At 42.5% G+C, this 16,134-nt stretch overlaps 1 pseudogene; it reads right to left on the bottom strand.

Moving 5' to 3' along the window:
* Positions 1-922: 922 nt before the first annotated feature.
* Positions 923-14,486, bottom strand: LOC123486393 (annotated as a pseudogene).
* Between the last annotated feature and the right edge of the window lie 1,648 nt (positions 14,487-16,134).

Below are 16,134 nucleotides of genomic sequence, written 5' to 3'. Positions count from 1 at the left end.
GTGTGTGTGTCCAGTGTGTGTTTCCTGTGTGTGTGTGTGTGTTTCAAGTGTGTGTGGTGTGCGTGTCCAGTGTGTGTGTGTGTGTCCAGTGTGTGTGTGTCCTGTGTGTGTGTGTGTGTGTGTTTTGTCCAGTGTGTGTGTGTGTGTGTCCAGTGTGTGTGTGTCCCTCTGTGTGTGTGTGTTTGTGTCCAGTGTGTGTGTGTGTCCAGTGTGTGTGTGTCCAGTGTGTGTGTGTTCATTGTGTGTGTCCAGTGTGTGTGTGTGTCCAGAGTGTGTGTGTGTCCAGTGTCCAGTGTGTGGGTGTGTTTGTCCAGTGTGTGTGCCAGTGTGTGTGTGTGTCCAGTGTGTGTGTGTGTCAGTGTGTGTGTGTGTGTCCAGTGTGTGTGTGTGTCTAGTTTGTGTATGTGTGTACAGTGTCCAGTGTGTGGGTGTGTTTGTCCAGTGTGTGTGATCAATGTATGTGTGTCCTGTATGTGTGTGTTTGTGTGTGTGTGTGTGTGTACAGTGTGTGTGTATCAAGTGTGTTTGTGTGTCCAGTGTGTGTCAGTGTGTGTGTCCATTGTGTGTGTGTGTGTTCAGTATGTGTGTGTGTGTGTCCAGTGTGTGTGTGTGTGTGTGTCAGGTGTGTGTGTCTGTGTGTATGTGTATGTGTGTCCAGTGTGAGTGTGTGTGTGTGTGTGTGTCTGTCCAGTGTGTGTGTGTCCAGCGTATGTGTGTGTGTCCAGTGTGTGTGTTTGTCCAGTGTGTGTGTGTCCAGTGTGTGTTTGTGTGTGTGTCCAGTGTGTGTGAGTGTGTGTGTAAGTGTGTATGTGTGTCCAGTGTGTGTGAGTGTGTGTGTGTGTGTCCTGTGTGTGTGTGTCTAGTGTGTGTGTGTGTGTGTGTGTGTGTGTGTGTGAGTGTGTGTGTGTGTGTGTGTGTGTCAGGTGTGTGTGTGTCCAGTGTGTATGTGTCTGGGTCCAGTGTGAGTGTGTGTGTCCAGCATATGTGTTTAACATAGGGACACTGAGTCCAAAACCCAAAACCCTGGATAGAGGGGCTCAGTGAATGTGGAGTGGAATGTGTTCAGGTGGGTCAGTGTGTCAGAGGAGACTCTGTAGAAGGACAGAGTGCCGGCTGGCCAGTCCAGATACACTCCTACTCTGTGGGAGCTGGAGGAGGGGACGTATATGGTAGTGGACTTATTATTGTGCCAGGCTCTGTAACTGTTGTCAGAGCAGAACAGACTCCAGGACTTGTCATTCCATCCAATCACACAGTCATCACCACTTCCTCTCCTGCTGATTCCTTTATATGTCACTCCTATACCAGCCCTTCTCCCACTCCACTCTACCTCCCAGTAACAGCGCCCAGTCAGACCCTCTCTACACAGCACCTGTTCCCAGCCCTCAAATCTCTCTGGGTGATCAGGATACGGCTGCTTCTCTCTCATACATGTCACCTTTCTGTTCTTCTTAGACAGAGAGAGGAATCTGCTTACTGTGTTTGGGTCCAGTGTGAGATCACAGACATCTGATGGATGAAACCAGACACAATATTAGAAATCATCATCATTCACATTAGAATGTTAACTCACTTTTCACTAATTTATTTAATGTAGATGTTTCTAGGTATCAAAAGGAGAAGTTAAGGTAACTTGAGACTTGTTGAATGATCATATGTTATACTGTATGGTAATATAAAACACACTTATTCCCATTAATTACACACACACACACACACACACACACATCCTAAACACACACACACACATCCTGAACACACACACACACAGACAGACAAACTGAACACACACACACATCCTGAACACACACACACACACACACACACTGGACACACACACACATCCTGAACACACACACACACACACACACACACACACACACACACACACACACACACACACACACACACACACACACACACATCCTGAACACACACACACACATCCTGAACACACACATACACACACACTGGATACACACACACACACACACACATTTCTAACGTAACACGAACACGCCACACACACACACACACAGACACACACATTGTCAAAGCAACTCTTTGTAAACTTTGGTGTCCCTGATTTGTGCTTCTGTAGAACTACAGCTGATATTTAATATGACCAAGTAAGTAATGATGGTGGTCTTTGACTTTGACTTCACTTGAATTAAGACTTATTCTTAGTCATATTCTTCACAGCAGTCAACACTCACATTTTCTAAGTCCAGGTTTCATTGTGTTCTCTCCACCATGTTCCACACTGTAGCGGTAAGCAGAAGAACAGACAGTCATTGAGGGATACACCTGAACTCCACACACACACACACACACACACACACACACACACACACACACACACACACACACACACACACACACACACAAACACACACAAACAGACAGCAGTAATTGTCTGTGTGTGTGTCCAGTGTTTGTGTGCGAGTGTGTGTTGGTTCAGTGTGTGTGTGTGTCCAGTGTACGTGTGTGTGTGTGTGTGTCTAGTATGTGTGTCCAGTGTGTGTGTGTGTGTGTATGTGTGTGTGTGTGTGTGTGTCCAGTGTTTGTGTCCTGTGTGTGTCCTTTTTGTGTATATGTCCTTTTTGTGTGTGTATTTGTCCAGTGTGTGTGTGTGTGTACAGTGTGAGTGTGTGTGTGGGGCCAGTTTGTGTGTGTGTCCAGTGTGTTTGTGTCCAGTGTGTGTGTGATCGTGTGTCCAGAGTGCGTGTGTGTCCAGTTTGTTTCATTTTTGTGTATGTGTCCAGTGTGTGTGTGTGTGTGTCCAGTGTGTGTTTGCGTGTGTTCAGTGTGTGTGTGTCCAGTGTATGTGTGTTTGTGTCCAGTGTGTGTGTGTGTGTGTGTGTCCAGTGTGAGTGTGTGTGTGTGTGTGTGTCCAGTGTGTGTGTGTCCAGTGTGTGTGTGTGGGTATGTGTCCAGTGTGTGTGTGTTTGTCCAGTGTGTGTGTGTGTGTGTGTGTCCAGCGTGTGTGTGTTTGTCCAGTATGTGTGTGTGTCTAGTGTGTGTAAGTATGGATCCAGTGTGTGTGTGTGTGTGTGTGTGTGTGTGTGTGTGTGTCCTGTGTGAGTGTGTGTGTTTCCTTTGTGTGTGTGTGTGTGCCAGTCTGTGTCTGTGTGTGTCCAGTCTGTGTGTGTGTTTGTCCAGAGTGTGTGTGTGTGTCTAGTGTGTTTTTTTCCAGTTTCTGTGTGTGTGGGTGGGTGAGTGTGTGTGAGCGTGTGTGTGTGTGTCCAGTGTGTGTGTGTGTCTAGTGTGTTTTTTTCCAGTTTGTGTGTGTGTGGGTGGGTGAGTGTGTGTGAGTGTGTGTGTGTGTGTCCAGTGTGTGTGTGTGTGTGTGTGTGTGTGTGTGTGTGCAGTGCGTGTGTCCAGTATGTGTGTGTGTGTGTCTGTGTGTGTGTGTGTCCAGTTTGTGTGTGTGTCCAGTGTGTGTGTGTGTGTGTGTGTATTTGTCCAGTGTGAGTGTGTTTGTGTGTCTCCAGTGTGAGTGTGTGTGTGTGTGTGTGTGTCCAGTGTGTGTGTGTGTGTGTGTGTCCAGTGTTTGTGTGTGTGTGTGTGTGTGCGTGTGTGTGTGAGTCCAGTGTGTGTGTTTGTGTCAAGCGTGTGTGTGTGTGTCCAGTGTGTTTTTTTCCTCCAATTTTGTGTGTGTCCAGTTTGAATGAGTAAGTGTGTGTGTGGGTGGATCCAGTGTGTTAGTGTGTGTTGGTCCAGTTTGTGTGAGTATGTGTGTGTCCAGTTTGTGTGTGTGTGTCCATTTGTGTGTATGTGTGTCCAGTGTGTGTTTGTGTGTGTGTGTGTGTTTTGTGTCCAGTGTGAGTGTGTGTGTGTCCAGTGTGTGTGTGTGTGTCCAGTGTGTGTGTGTTTCTCCAGTGTGAGTGTGTGTGTGTGTGTGATCCAGTGTGTGTGTGTGTTTTTGTCCAGAGTGTGTGTTTCCAGTGTTTGTGTTTCTCCAGTTGTGTGTGTGTGTGTCCAGTGTGTGTGTGTGTGCGTGTGTGTGTGTGTGTGTCCAGTGTGAGTGTGTGTATGTGTCCTTTGTGAGATTGTGTGTGTTTGTGTGTGTGTGTTTGTCCAGTGTGTGTGTTTCCAGTGTGTGTGTGTGTGTGTGTGTCCAGTGTGTGTGTGTGTCCAGTGTGTGTGTGTCCAGTGTGTGTGTGTTTTCAGTGTGTGTGTGTCCAGTGTGTGTGTGTCCAGTGTGTTTGTGTGTGTGTGTGTGTGTATGTGTCCAGTGTGTGTGTGTGTGTCCAGTGTTTGTGTGTGTGTCCAGTGTTAGTGTGTGTGTGTCCAGTGTGTGTGTGTCCAGTGTGTGTGTGTGTGTGTGTGTTTGTGTGTGTGTGTGTGTGTGTGTGTGTGTGTTCAGTGTGAGTGTGTTTCCAGTGTGTGTGTGTGTTTGTGTGTGTGTGAGTGTGTTTGTCCAGTGTATGTGTTTGTGTGTGTGTGTGTGTCCAGTGTTTGTGTGTGTGTTTGTGTGTGTGTGTGTGTCCAGTGTGAGTGTGTTTCCAGTGTGTGTGTGTGTTTGTGTGTGTGTGAATGTGTTTGTCCAGTGTGTGTGTGTGTGCGTGTGTCCAGAGTGTGTGTTTGTGTGTGTGTGTGTGTGTGTGTGTGTCCAGTGTGAGTGTGTGTGTGTGTGTCCGTTTGAGTGTATGTGTGTCCAGTTTGTGTGTGTGTCTGTGCCCAGTGTGTCTGTCCAGTGTGTATGTGTTTCCTTTGTGTTTGTGTGTGTGTCCAGTGTGTGTGTGTGTGTGTGTTTGTGTGTGTGTGTGTGTGTGACCAGTGTGTGTGTGTCTGTGTCCTTTGTGTGTGTGTGTCCAGTGTGTGTGTGTTTCCTGTCTGTGTGTGTCCAGTGTGTTTGTGTGTGTGTGTTCATTGTGTGTGTGTGTTTGTGTGTGTGTGTTTGTCCAGTGTGTGTGTTTCCAGTGTGTGTATGTGTGTGTGTCCAGTGTGGGTGTGTGTCCAGTGTGTGTGTGTGTCCAGTGTGTGTGTGTTTTCAGTGTGTGTGTGTCCAGTGTGTGTGTGTGTCCAGTGTGTTTGTGTGTGTGTGTGTGTGTATGTGTCCAGTGTGTGTGTGTGTGTCCAGTGTTTGTGTGTGTGTGTCCAGTGTGTATGTGTGTCCAGTGTATGTGTGTGTGTGATACACTGATACACGTGCACACATACACACTGGACACACACACACACACAGTCTTTATATAACTTAGTCCAAGTGTTGGTCAGAATGTTTGTCTTAACTAGCCTGATAACTCCAACATGTCTGATATGAACATTGACATAAACCCTCTACATACTTGAGTTTCTCCAGTCTGCAGTGTGGATCCTCCAGTCCAGCAGAGAGCAGTCTGACTCCTGAGTCTCCTGGGTGATTGTAGCTCAGGTCCAGCTCTCTCAGGTGTGAGGTGTTTGACTTCAGAGCTGAGACCAGAGAAGCACAGCCTTCCTCTGTGACTAGACAGCGTGACAGCCTACAAAGAGTTAAATCATATTAAAACCACACTGCTATTCTTTGGTGGTGAAAATAGTGACAGTGTATTTTTTTCAACATATTCAGATATATCAGCGTCATGAAACCTGCCATATCTATTCATAAATTAATGAATGTTTCAATATTAGAAATGATCATAATATTGCTTGTAGAGAGAAAAATGTATAGTACAAATATTTGAGTAGACTGACCAGAGCAGTTTAAAAAGCAGTATCAGTCAAAAGACAGACAGTGAGGTTTTAGATTTAGATTGTATTGAGTATACAGTCCCCACCATATCTATTTTGACAGTGAAGCTAACATTTTACATTTGGCTCTATACTCCAGCATTGTGGATTTGAGATCAAATGTTTCATATGAGGTGACAGTATATAATGTCACCGTTTATTTGAGGGTATTTTTATACATATCTGTTTCACCATTTAGAAATGAAAGCACTTTATGTATCTACTCCCCCTTTTTCAAGAAGTCATAAGTATTCTGACCAATTAACTTATAGTGTATTAAAGTAGTCAAAAGTTGAGTATTTGGTCTCGAACTCGTTGGTTGCATTTGCAGTTTGTTTTGGTTGTGTTTTGGGTTATGTTTTGCCCGATAGTAACTGAATGGTGGATGATGACTGGAGTAATTTTCTGTCTAAGTGAGTAGATAACATGTTTCTAAACACTACTAAATTAATCCTAATGATGCCATGATTAAGAAAAATCATGAATAATTAATAATAATGAGTGAGAGAGTTACAGAGGCTACAACAAAACATACTATCCTCTCACCATTGACCTCAAATAAAAGGTGACATTCTTTAATTTCACCTAATATGAAACATTCTATCTGAAATCCAAAATGCTGGAGCATAGCGCCACATTTTAAAACTGTAAGCTTCACTGTCCAAACACATGTGGTGTGGACTATGTGTGCCTGGTAAACACATGTGGATCTGGTGAACAGTTATCACTTGTTGACCAACTACAGGAATACTGACCTCAGAGTCTCCAGTTTACAGTGGGGATTCCCCAGTCCAGCAGAGAGCAGCTTCACTCCTGAATCCTTCAGGTCATTGTAGCTCAGATCCAGCTCTCTCAGGTGTGAGACCTTTGACCTCAGAGCTGAGACCAGAGAAGCACAGCCTTCCTCTGTGACTAGACAGCCTGACAGCCTGCAAAGAGTCAAATCATATTAAAACCACACTGCTATTCTTTGGTGGTGAAAATAGTGGCAGTATATTTTTTCTACATATTAAGATATATCAGTGTCCTGAAACCTGCCATATCTATTCATAAATGAATGTACTATTATTAGAAATGACAAATTATCAAAGTATTGCTTGTAGAGAGAAAAATATAAAAATACAAATATTTGAGTAGACTGACCAGAGCTGTTTAAAAAGCAGTATCAGTCAAAAGACAGACAGTGAGGTATCAGATTTAGATTGTATTGAGTATACAGTCCACACCATATCTATTTTGACAGTGAAGCTAACATTTTAAATGTGGCTCTGTACTCCAGCATTTTGGATTTGAGATCAAATGTTTCATATGAGGTGACAGTATATAATGTCACCTTTTATTTTGAGGGTATTTTAATACATATCTGTTTCACCGTTTAGAAATGAATCACTTTATGTATCTACTCCCCCCATTTGAAGAAGTCATAAGTATTCTGACCAATTCACTCATAGTGTATTAAAGTAGTCAAAAGTTGAGTATTTGGTTGTAAACACGTTGGTTGCATTTGCAGTTTGTCTTGGTTGTGTTTTGGGTTATGTTTTGTCCAATAGTAACTGAATGGTGGATGATGACTGGAGTAATTTTCTGTCTAAGTGAGTAGATAACAGGTTTCTAAACATAACTAAATTAATCCTGATGATGCCTTGATTAAGAAAAATCATGAATGAATCATGAATAATAATGAGTGAGAAAGTTACAATGGCTACAACAAAACATGCTTCCTCTCACCATTACCAATAACAGAATGAATGTTGAAGTGTTCAGAAACATCTTCTATTCTTACTGACAATACAAGTGAAGTGACTCCAAAATGACAGGACATTATCCACCATTCAGTTTCTATTGGGAAAAACATAATCTAAAACACAACCAAGACAAACTGCAAATGTATTCAACAAGATTGTAGAATCACAAGATTGATGTATTCACTGCAGGTAAGGAATATGGGACCAAATACAAAACTTATGACTACATCATTGATATACACAGAGAATAGAGTCGGCCCGAGAATTGAACCCTGTGGCACCCCCAGAGAGACGGCCAGAGGTCCAGACAACAGGCCCTCCGATTTGACATATTGAACTCTATCTGAGAAGTAGTTGGTGAACCAGTCGAGGCAGTCATTAGAGAAACCAAGGCTATTTAGTCTGCCAATAAGAATGCGGTGGTTGACAGAGTCGAAAGCCTTGGCCAGGTCGATGAAGACGGCTGCAGCAGTACTGTCTTTTATTGATCACGGTTATAATATCGTTTAGGACCTTGAGCGTGGCTTAGGTGCACCCATGACCAGCTCGGAAACCGGATTGCATAGCGGAGAAGGTACGGTGGGATTCGAAATGGTCGGTGATCTGTTTGTTAACTTGGCTTTCAAATACTTTCGAAAGGCAGGGCAGGATGGATATAGGTCTGTAACAGTTTGGATCTAGAGTGTCACCCCCTTTGAAGAGGGGGATGACCGCGGCAGCTTTCCAATCTCTGGGGATCTCAGACGTTACGAATGAAAGGTTGAACAGGCTAGTAATAGGGGTTGCGACAATTTCGGCGGCTAATTTTAGAAAGAAAGGGTCCAAATATTCTAGCTCAGCTGATTTGAAGGGGTCCAGATTTTTTTGCTCTTTCAGAACATCAGCTGTCTGAATTTGTGTAAAGGAGAAGCGGGGGGGACAAGTTGCAGCTGAGGTGGATCATTCATAATCATGGTAGCATCCACATGAATGTAGAAGTGTTCAGAAACATATTCTATTCTTACTGACAATACAAGTGAAGTGACTCCAAAATGACAGGACATTATTCACCATTCAGTTTCTATTGGGAAAAACATCATCTAAAACACAACCAAGACAAACTGCAAATGTATTCAACAAGTTTGTAGATTCACAAGCTTGATGTAATCACTGCAGGTAAGGAATATGGGACCAAATACTAAACTTATGACTACATTAATACAATATAAGTGAATATGTCCAAATTATTACGACTTTTTCAAATGGGAGAACTAGATACGTAAAGTGCTTTCATATCTAAACAGTAAAACAGATATGTATGAATAACTTTAAATAAAAGATGACATTCTGTACTGTTGCCTAATATGAAAAATTCTATCTCAAATCCAAAATGGTGGAGCATAGTACCAAATGTAAAACTGTAAACTTCACTGTCCAAACACATATAGTGTGGACTATGTGCGCCTGGTAAACACATGTGGATCTGGTGAACAGTTATCACTTGTTGACCAACTACAGGAATACTGACCTCAGAGTCTCCAGTTTACAGTGGGGATTCCCCAGTCCAGCAGAGAGCAGCTTCACTCCTGAATCCTTCAGGTCATTGTTACTCAGATCCAGCTCTCTCAGGTGTGAGGTGTTTGACATCAGAGCTGAGACCAGAGAAGCACAGCCTTCCTCTGTGACTAGACAGCCTGACAGCCTGTAAAGAGTCAAATCATATTAAAACCACACTGCTATTCTTTGGTGGTGAAAATAGTGGCAGTATATTTTTTCTACATATTAAGATACATCAGTGTCCTGAAACCTGCCATATATAAACATAAATGAATGTATCATTATTAGAAATGACATGTTATGAATGTATTGCTTGTAGATATAAAAATGTATAGTACAAATATTTGAGTAGACTGACCAGAGAAGTTTAAAAAGCAGTATCAGTCAAAAGACAGACAGTGAGGTATCAGATTTAGATTGTATTGAGTATACAGTCCACACCATATCTAGTTTGACAGTGAAGATAACATTTTAAATGTGGCTCTATACTCCAGCATTTTGGATTTGAGATCAAATGTTTCATATGAGGTGACAGTATATAATGTCACCTTTTATTTGAGGGTATTTTAATACATATCTGTTTCACCATTTAGAAAAATAAAAGCCCTTTATGTATCTACTCCCACTTTTTCAAGAAGTCATAAGTATTCTGACCAATTAACTTATAGTGTATTAAAGTAGTCAAAAGCTGAGTATTTGGTCCCATATTCTTTGAATGCAATACCTACATCAAGCCTGTGACTGCCATGATTAAGAAAAATCATGAATGAATCATGAATAATAATGAGTGAGAAAGTTACAGAGGCTACAACAAAACATACTAACCTCTCACCATTACCAATAACAGAGGGGGTCTGATCCTTGTTCCTCTGTAACTTTCTCATTCATCATCATTCACGATTCATTCATGATTATTCATAATCATGGTAGCATCCACATGAATGTAGAAGCGTTCAGAAACATCTTCTATTCTTACTGACAATACAAGTGAAGTGACTCCAAAATGACAGGACATTATTCACCATTCAGTTTCTATTAGGAAAAATATAATCCAAAACACAACCAAAACAAACTGCAAATGCATTCAACAAGTTTGTAGAATCACAAGCTTGATGTAATCACTGTGGGTAAGGAATATGGGACCAAATACTAAACTTATGACTACATCATTGATATACACAGAGAATTGAGTCGGCCCGAGAATTTAACCCTGTGGAACCCCCATAGAGACTGCCAGAGGTCCAGACAACAGGCCCTCCGATTTGACACATTGAACTCTATCTGAGAAGTAGTTGGTGAACCAGTCGAGGCAGTCATTTGAGAAACCAAGGCTATTTAGTCTGCCAATAAGAATGCGGTGGTTGACAAAGTCGAAAGCCTTGGCCAGGTCTATGAAGACGGCTGCACAGTACTGTCTTTTATTGATCGCGGTTATAATATCGTTTAGGACCTTGAGTGTGGCTGAGGTGCACCCATGACCAGCTCGGAAACCGGATTGCATAGCGGAGAAGGTACGGTGGGATTCGAAATGGTCAGTGATCTGTTTGTTAACTTGGCTTTCAAATACTTTCGAAAGGCAGGGCAGGATGGATATAGGTCTGTAACAGTTTGGATCTAGAGTGTCACCCCCTTTGAAGAGGGGGATGACCGTGGCAGCTTTCCAATCTCTGGGGATCTCAGATGTTACGAAAGAGAGGTTGAACAGGCTAGTAATAGGGGTTGCGACAATTTCGGCGGCTAATTTTATAAAGAAAGTGTCCAGATTGTCTAGCCCAGCTGATTTGTAGGGGTCCAGATTTTTCAGCTCTTTCAGAATACCAGCTGTCTGAATTTGTGTGAAAGAGAAGCGGGGGGGGCATGGGCAAGTTGCAGCTGAGGGTGCAGAGCTGGTGGCCGGGATAGTGGTAGCCAGGTGGATCAATCTGATTCATGGTAGCATCCACATTAATGTAGAAGTGTTCAGAAACATATTCTATTCTTACTGGCAATACAAGTGAAGTGACTCCAAAATGACAGGACATTATTCACCATTCAGTTTCTATTGGGAAAAACATCATCCAAAACACAACCAAAACAAACTGCAAATGTATTCAACCAGTTTGTAGAATCACAAGCTTGATGTAATCACTGTGGTTAGGGAATATGGGACCAAATACTAAACTTTAGACTAAATTAATTAGTCCAAATAATTAAGACTTTTTCAAATGAGAGAACTACATACATTAAGTGCTTTCGTATCTAAACAGTAAAACAGATATGTATGAAGAACCTCAAATAAAAGGTGATATTCTGTACTGTCGCCTAATATGAAACATTATACCTCAAATCCAAAATGCTGGAGCATAGCACCAAATGTAAAACTGTAAGCTTCACTGTCCAAACACATATGGTGTGGACTATGTGTGCCTGGTAAACACATGTGGATCTGGTGAACAGTTTTCACTTGTTGACCAACTACAGGAATACTGACCTCAGAGTCTCCAGTTTACAGTGGGGATTCCCCAGTCCAGCAGAGAGCAGCTTCACTCCTGTATCCTTCAGGTCATTGTTACTCAGATCCAGCTCTCTCAGGTGTGAGGGGTTTGACTTCAGAGCTGAGACCAGAGAAGCACAGCCTTCCTCTGTGACTCCACAGCCTGACAGCCTGACAGAGAGATCATCATGATTTCACAAACACACTGTTAATTTAACACCAGTAGTGTAGAAGGACAATCGCAGATGCATTTGGTTTATTCTCCCAAACAACATATGGATTAATCTTCCGTCTCCTAGAATTGTATGGTCATATTGTTATACAAATGTGAACATCAATGCATTGATTCAATATGTTATTCAATAATACATATTTTTCTCTAAACTTAATTTTTCTTCCTGATGATTAGTACTTAAATGTCATTTTATGTACTCACAGAGCAGCTCTGGAGGCTTTGAACACTGGCAGAAGCCTCAGAAGACCTTCCTCTGATCTGGAGTATTTCTTCAGGTCAAACACATCCAGCTCCTTTTCTGAAGTCAGCAACACAAAGACCAGAGCTGACCACTGTGCAGGTGACAGTTTGGCTTCTGAGAGACTTCCTGATCTCAGGTATCTTTGGATCTCTACCACTAGAGAATGGTCATTCAGTTCGTTCAGACAGTGGAACAGATTGATACACCTCTCTGGAGAGGGATTCTCCCTGATCTTCTCCTTGATGTACTTGACTGTTTCTTCATGGCTCTGTGAGCTGCTTCTTGTCTTTGCCAGTAGACCTCGTAAGTGCTTCTGATTGGACTACAGTGAGAGGCCCAGAAGGAAGCGGAGGAACAGGTCCAGGTTTCCTGTCTCACTTTGTAAGGCTTTATCGACAGCACTCTTGTAGAAGGTAACTTTACGCTTGTGTCTGATCCTCACAGAAAAGTTGCTGGATGTTGATTGAGGTTCATCCATTAGATTCTCATTGTTGTTGATGAATGAGAGGAACACATATACAGCAGCCAGAAACTCCTGAATGCTCAGATGCACGAAGCAGTACACCTTGTCCTGGTACAGCCCACATTCCTCTTTAAAGATCTGTGTGCACAATCCTGAGTACACTGAGGCTTCATTGACATCAATGCCAGCCTCTTTCAGGTCTTCTTCATAGAAAATCAGATTGCCCTTCACAAGCTGTTGAAAAGCCAGTTTTCCCAGTGACAGAATGCTCTCTTTATTCCAGTGTGGACCTGTCTCTTCTTTCCCAAGATACTTTTCATTCTTCTGTTTGGTATGAAACTCCACAAGGTGTGAGTACATCTCAGTGATAGTCTTTGGCATCTCTTCTCTCTTGTCTGTACTCAACATGTGTTCAAGGACTGTTGCAGAAATCCAACAGAAGACTGGAATGTGGCACATGATGTGGAGGCTCCTTGATGTCTTTATGTGTGAGATGATTCTGCTGGCCAGGTCCTCATCATTGAATCTCTTCCTGAAGTACTCCTCCTTCTGTGGGTCATTGAACCCTCGTACCTCTGTCACCTGGTCAACACACCCTGAAGGGATCTGATTGGCTGCTGCAGGTCGGGTAGTTATCCAGAGGAGAGCAGAGGGAAGCAGATTTCCCTTGATGAGATTTGTCAGCAGAACATCCAATAAGGTTGACTCTGTGATGTCACAACATATCTTGTTCTTCTGGAAGTCTAGGGGCAGTCGGCACTCATCCAGACCATCAAAGATGAACAGAACGTTGTACTTGTCGTAGTTGGAGATTCTTGATTCTTTGGTTTCCATTGAGAAGTGATTGAGAAGTTCAATCAAAGTGTGTTTTTCCCCTTTCATCAAATTCAGCTCCCGAAAAGGGAATGAAAATACAAATTGGACATCCTGATTTGCTTTTCCTTCAGCCCAGTCCAGAATGAACTTCTGCACAGAGACTGTTTTTCCAATGCCAGCGACTCCCTTTGTCAGCACAGTTCTGATAAGTTTGTCTTGTCCAGTTAAGGGTTTGAAGATGTCGTTACATTTGATTGCAGTCTCTGGTCTTGCTTGTTTCCTGGTTGTTGTCTCAATCTGTCTCAGCTCATGTTCATTATTGACCTCTCCTGTTCCACCCTCTGTGATGTAGAGCTCTGTGTAGATCTTATTGAGAAGTGTTGGGTTTCCTTGTTTAGCGATCCCCTCAAATACACATTGAAACTTCTTCTTTAGATTAGATTTGAGTTCACGTTGGCAAATCACAGCAAGGTCATCAGAATCTAGAAATAACACAGAGGATATTAATATTACGTCTGTTTTAATGCCTACAGTACTGTAGGACTGATATAAAGTTTTAAAGGACTGTGTAAATGTGTAAATGTTTTCATAATGCATTACAGACTGGTGTGACTGATTATATTATTGATGGTATTATTAATGTTGTCTCTCTCTCTCTCTCTCTCTCTCTCTCTCTCTCTCTCTCTCTCTCTCTCTCTCTCTCTCTCTCTCTCTCTCTCTCTCTCTCTCTCTCTCTCTCTCTCTCTCTCTCTCTCTCTCTCTCTCTCTCTCTCTCTCTCTCTCTCTCTCTCTCTCTCTCTCTCTCTCTCTCTCTCTCTCTCTCTCTCTCTCTCTCTCTCTCTCTCTCTCTCTCTCTCTCTCTCTCTCTCTCTCTCTCTCTCTCTCTCAACACAACACATCCCTGCTGCTACTTGATGAGGTCACTAGGTGTTGTGTTAAGGCTGCTACAATATCATTTAGTTACACAGCTACTTTAGCTGTACTTTAGCTACAGCTTTTAAATGTTCTAAAACAGCATTCAACATGAGGCAGACAGCTCTTACTTTTCTCCAGTGTGTCAGCAAGCTCCTTCTGGTTCATTTTCCTCAGGACGTGCAGTGTGATCTTCAGAGCCCCCTCTCTGGCACTGCTCTCCTGCTTCTCATCTTCAGCATCCACCACTTCCTTATCCTGCTTCTGACTCTCAAAGCCTTCTGGGAGTTCTGGACTAAGAATCCCTTGAACATCTTCAGCTCCTTCTTCACAAATGTCATAATATTCTCTTCAAGCAACTGAAATAAATCAAGTAAATAAGTTAAGCAAGAGACTAAATGCTTTCTCATTAACACATTAATGAATGATTGACAGATCAACTTTACTTGAGGTAAACAAAAACAAATGTATATAACAGGACCACATACACTGAATATGGAGGCCAGGTCTGTTTGATGACTCTGGGAAGACTGACCACTGAGAATCTCTGACTCTGATATCTCCAGTTGGTTTCTGTGGACAAAACATCAGATTACATCTCCTCATCCAGGGAGTGCACACACACACACACACACACACACACACACACACACACACACACACACACACACACACACACACACACACACACACACACACACACAGGTAATGTTGTGTTTGTTTAATATTGTTTTGAGTTGTGAATCGTTAGAAGCTTTTTTTGCCCACCCGCTTCACATTAAACATAGAAGATCTCCGCTAAACATAGAATCACATGGTTCATCCGTCTCTCTGTGACCACCGATAAATTCAGAACAAAGTTGACTATAAATACGAAGTTGCCAATGTATTTGCAATTGATATAAACAAGGGATGTATACAAGTATGCTTCAAATGAAAACCGAGATAACTGTATTAAACTATAACACAATAGGCTATATGTTCAATCAATTGAGTTCTATTAATGTTAAGGGAAGATTTGAATGGAAAAAGCTGATCTGAGAGCAGCACTCCCTTTCTTTCGATCATATCAGTATTGTATCAGTATCGATACATGCTCCACCGGACGTCCAACCTTGTCGTGCTGCTAATCCAGTTTCTGCTGGTCAGCCTGAAGTCTGACCTGTTCACTGGGACGTGCAAACTGCTGTTTTGACCCTCTCTCTCTACTATGAAAAGGCAACTGACATTTACTCCTGAGGTGCTGACCTGTTGCAACCTCTATAACCACAGTGATTATTATTTGACCCTGCTGGTCATCTATGAACATTTGAACATCTTGAAGAATGATCTGGCCTTAATGGCCATGTACTGTTATAATCTCCCCCCAGCACAGCCAGAAGAGGACTGGCCACCCCTCAGAGCCTGGTTCCTCTCTAGGTTTCTTCCTAGGTTCCTGCCTTTCCAGGGAGTTTTTCCTAGCCACAGTGCTTCAACATCCGAACATGCGCTGTTCGGCACGAGACGACCGTTAATTTCTGCCAATGAGCTTCAAATCAAATCAAATTATATTTCTCACATGCGCCGAATACAACAGCTGTACACTTTACCGTGAAATGCTTACTTACGAGCCCCTTCCCAACAATGCAGTTAAAAAGTAAGAAAAATTAGCTAAATAAAAAAGGAAACAGTAACACATGCAAATAATAATAATGAGACTATAAGGAGTACCAGTACTGAGTCAATGTGCAGGGGTACCAGGTAGTTGAGGTAATAACTAGACTATATACAAGGAGTACCAGTACTGAGTCAATGTGCAGGGGTACCAGGTAGTTGAGGTAATAACTAGACTATATACAAGGAGTACCAGTACTGAGTCAATGTACAGGGGTACCAGGTAGTTGAGGTAATAACTAGACTATATACAAGGAGTACCAGTACTGAGTCAATGTACAGGGTACCAGGTAGTTGGAGGTAATAACTAGACTATATACAAGGAGTACCAGTACTGAGTCAATG

This window comes from Coregonus clupeaformis, unplaced genomic scaffold (genome assembly GCF_020615455.1).
Source record: "Coregonus clupeaformis isolate EN_2021a unplaced genomic scaffold, ASM2061545v1 scaf1191, whole genome shotgun sequence".
Taxonomy (NCBI): Eukaryota; Metazoa; Chordata; class Actinopteri; order Salmoniformes; family Salmonidae; genus Coregonus; species Coregonus clupeaformis.
Note: the sequence above shows the minus strand (reverse complement) of the source record. Positions and strands in the feature narration are given on the sequence as shown.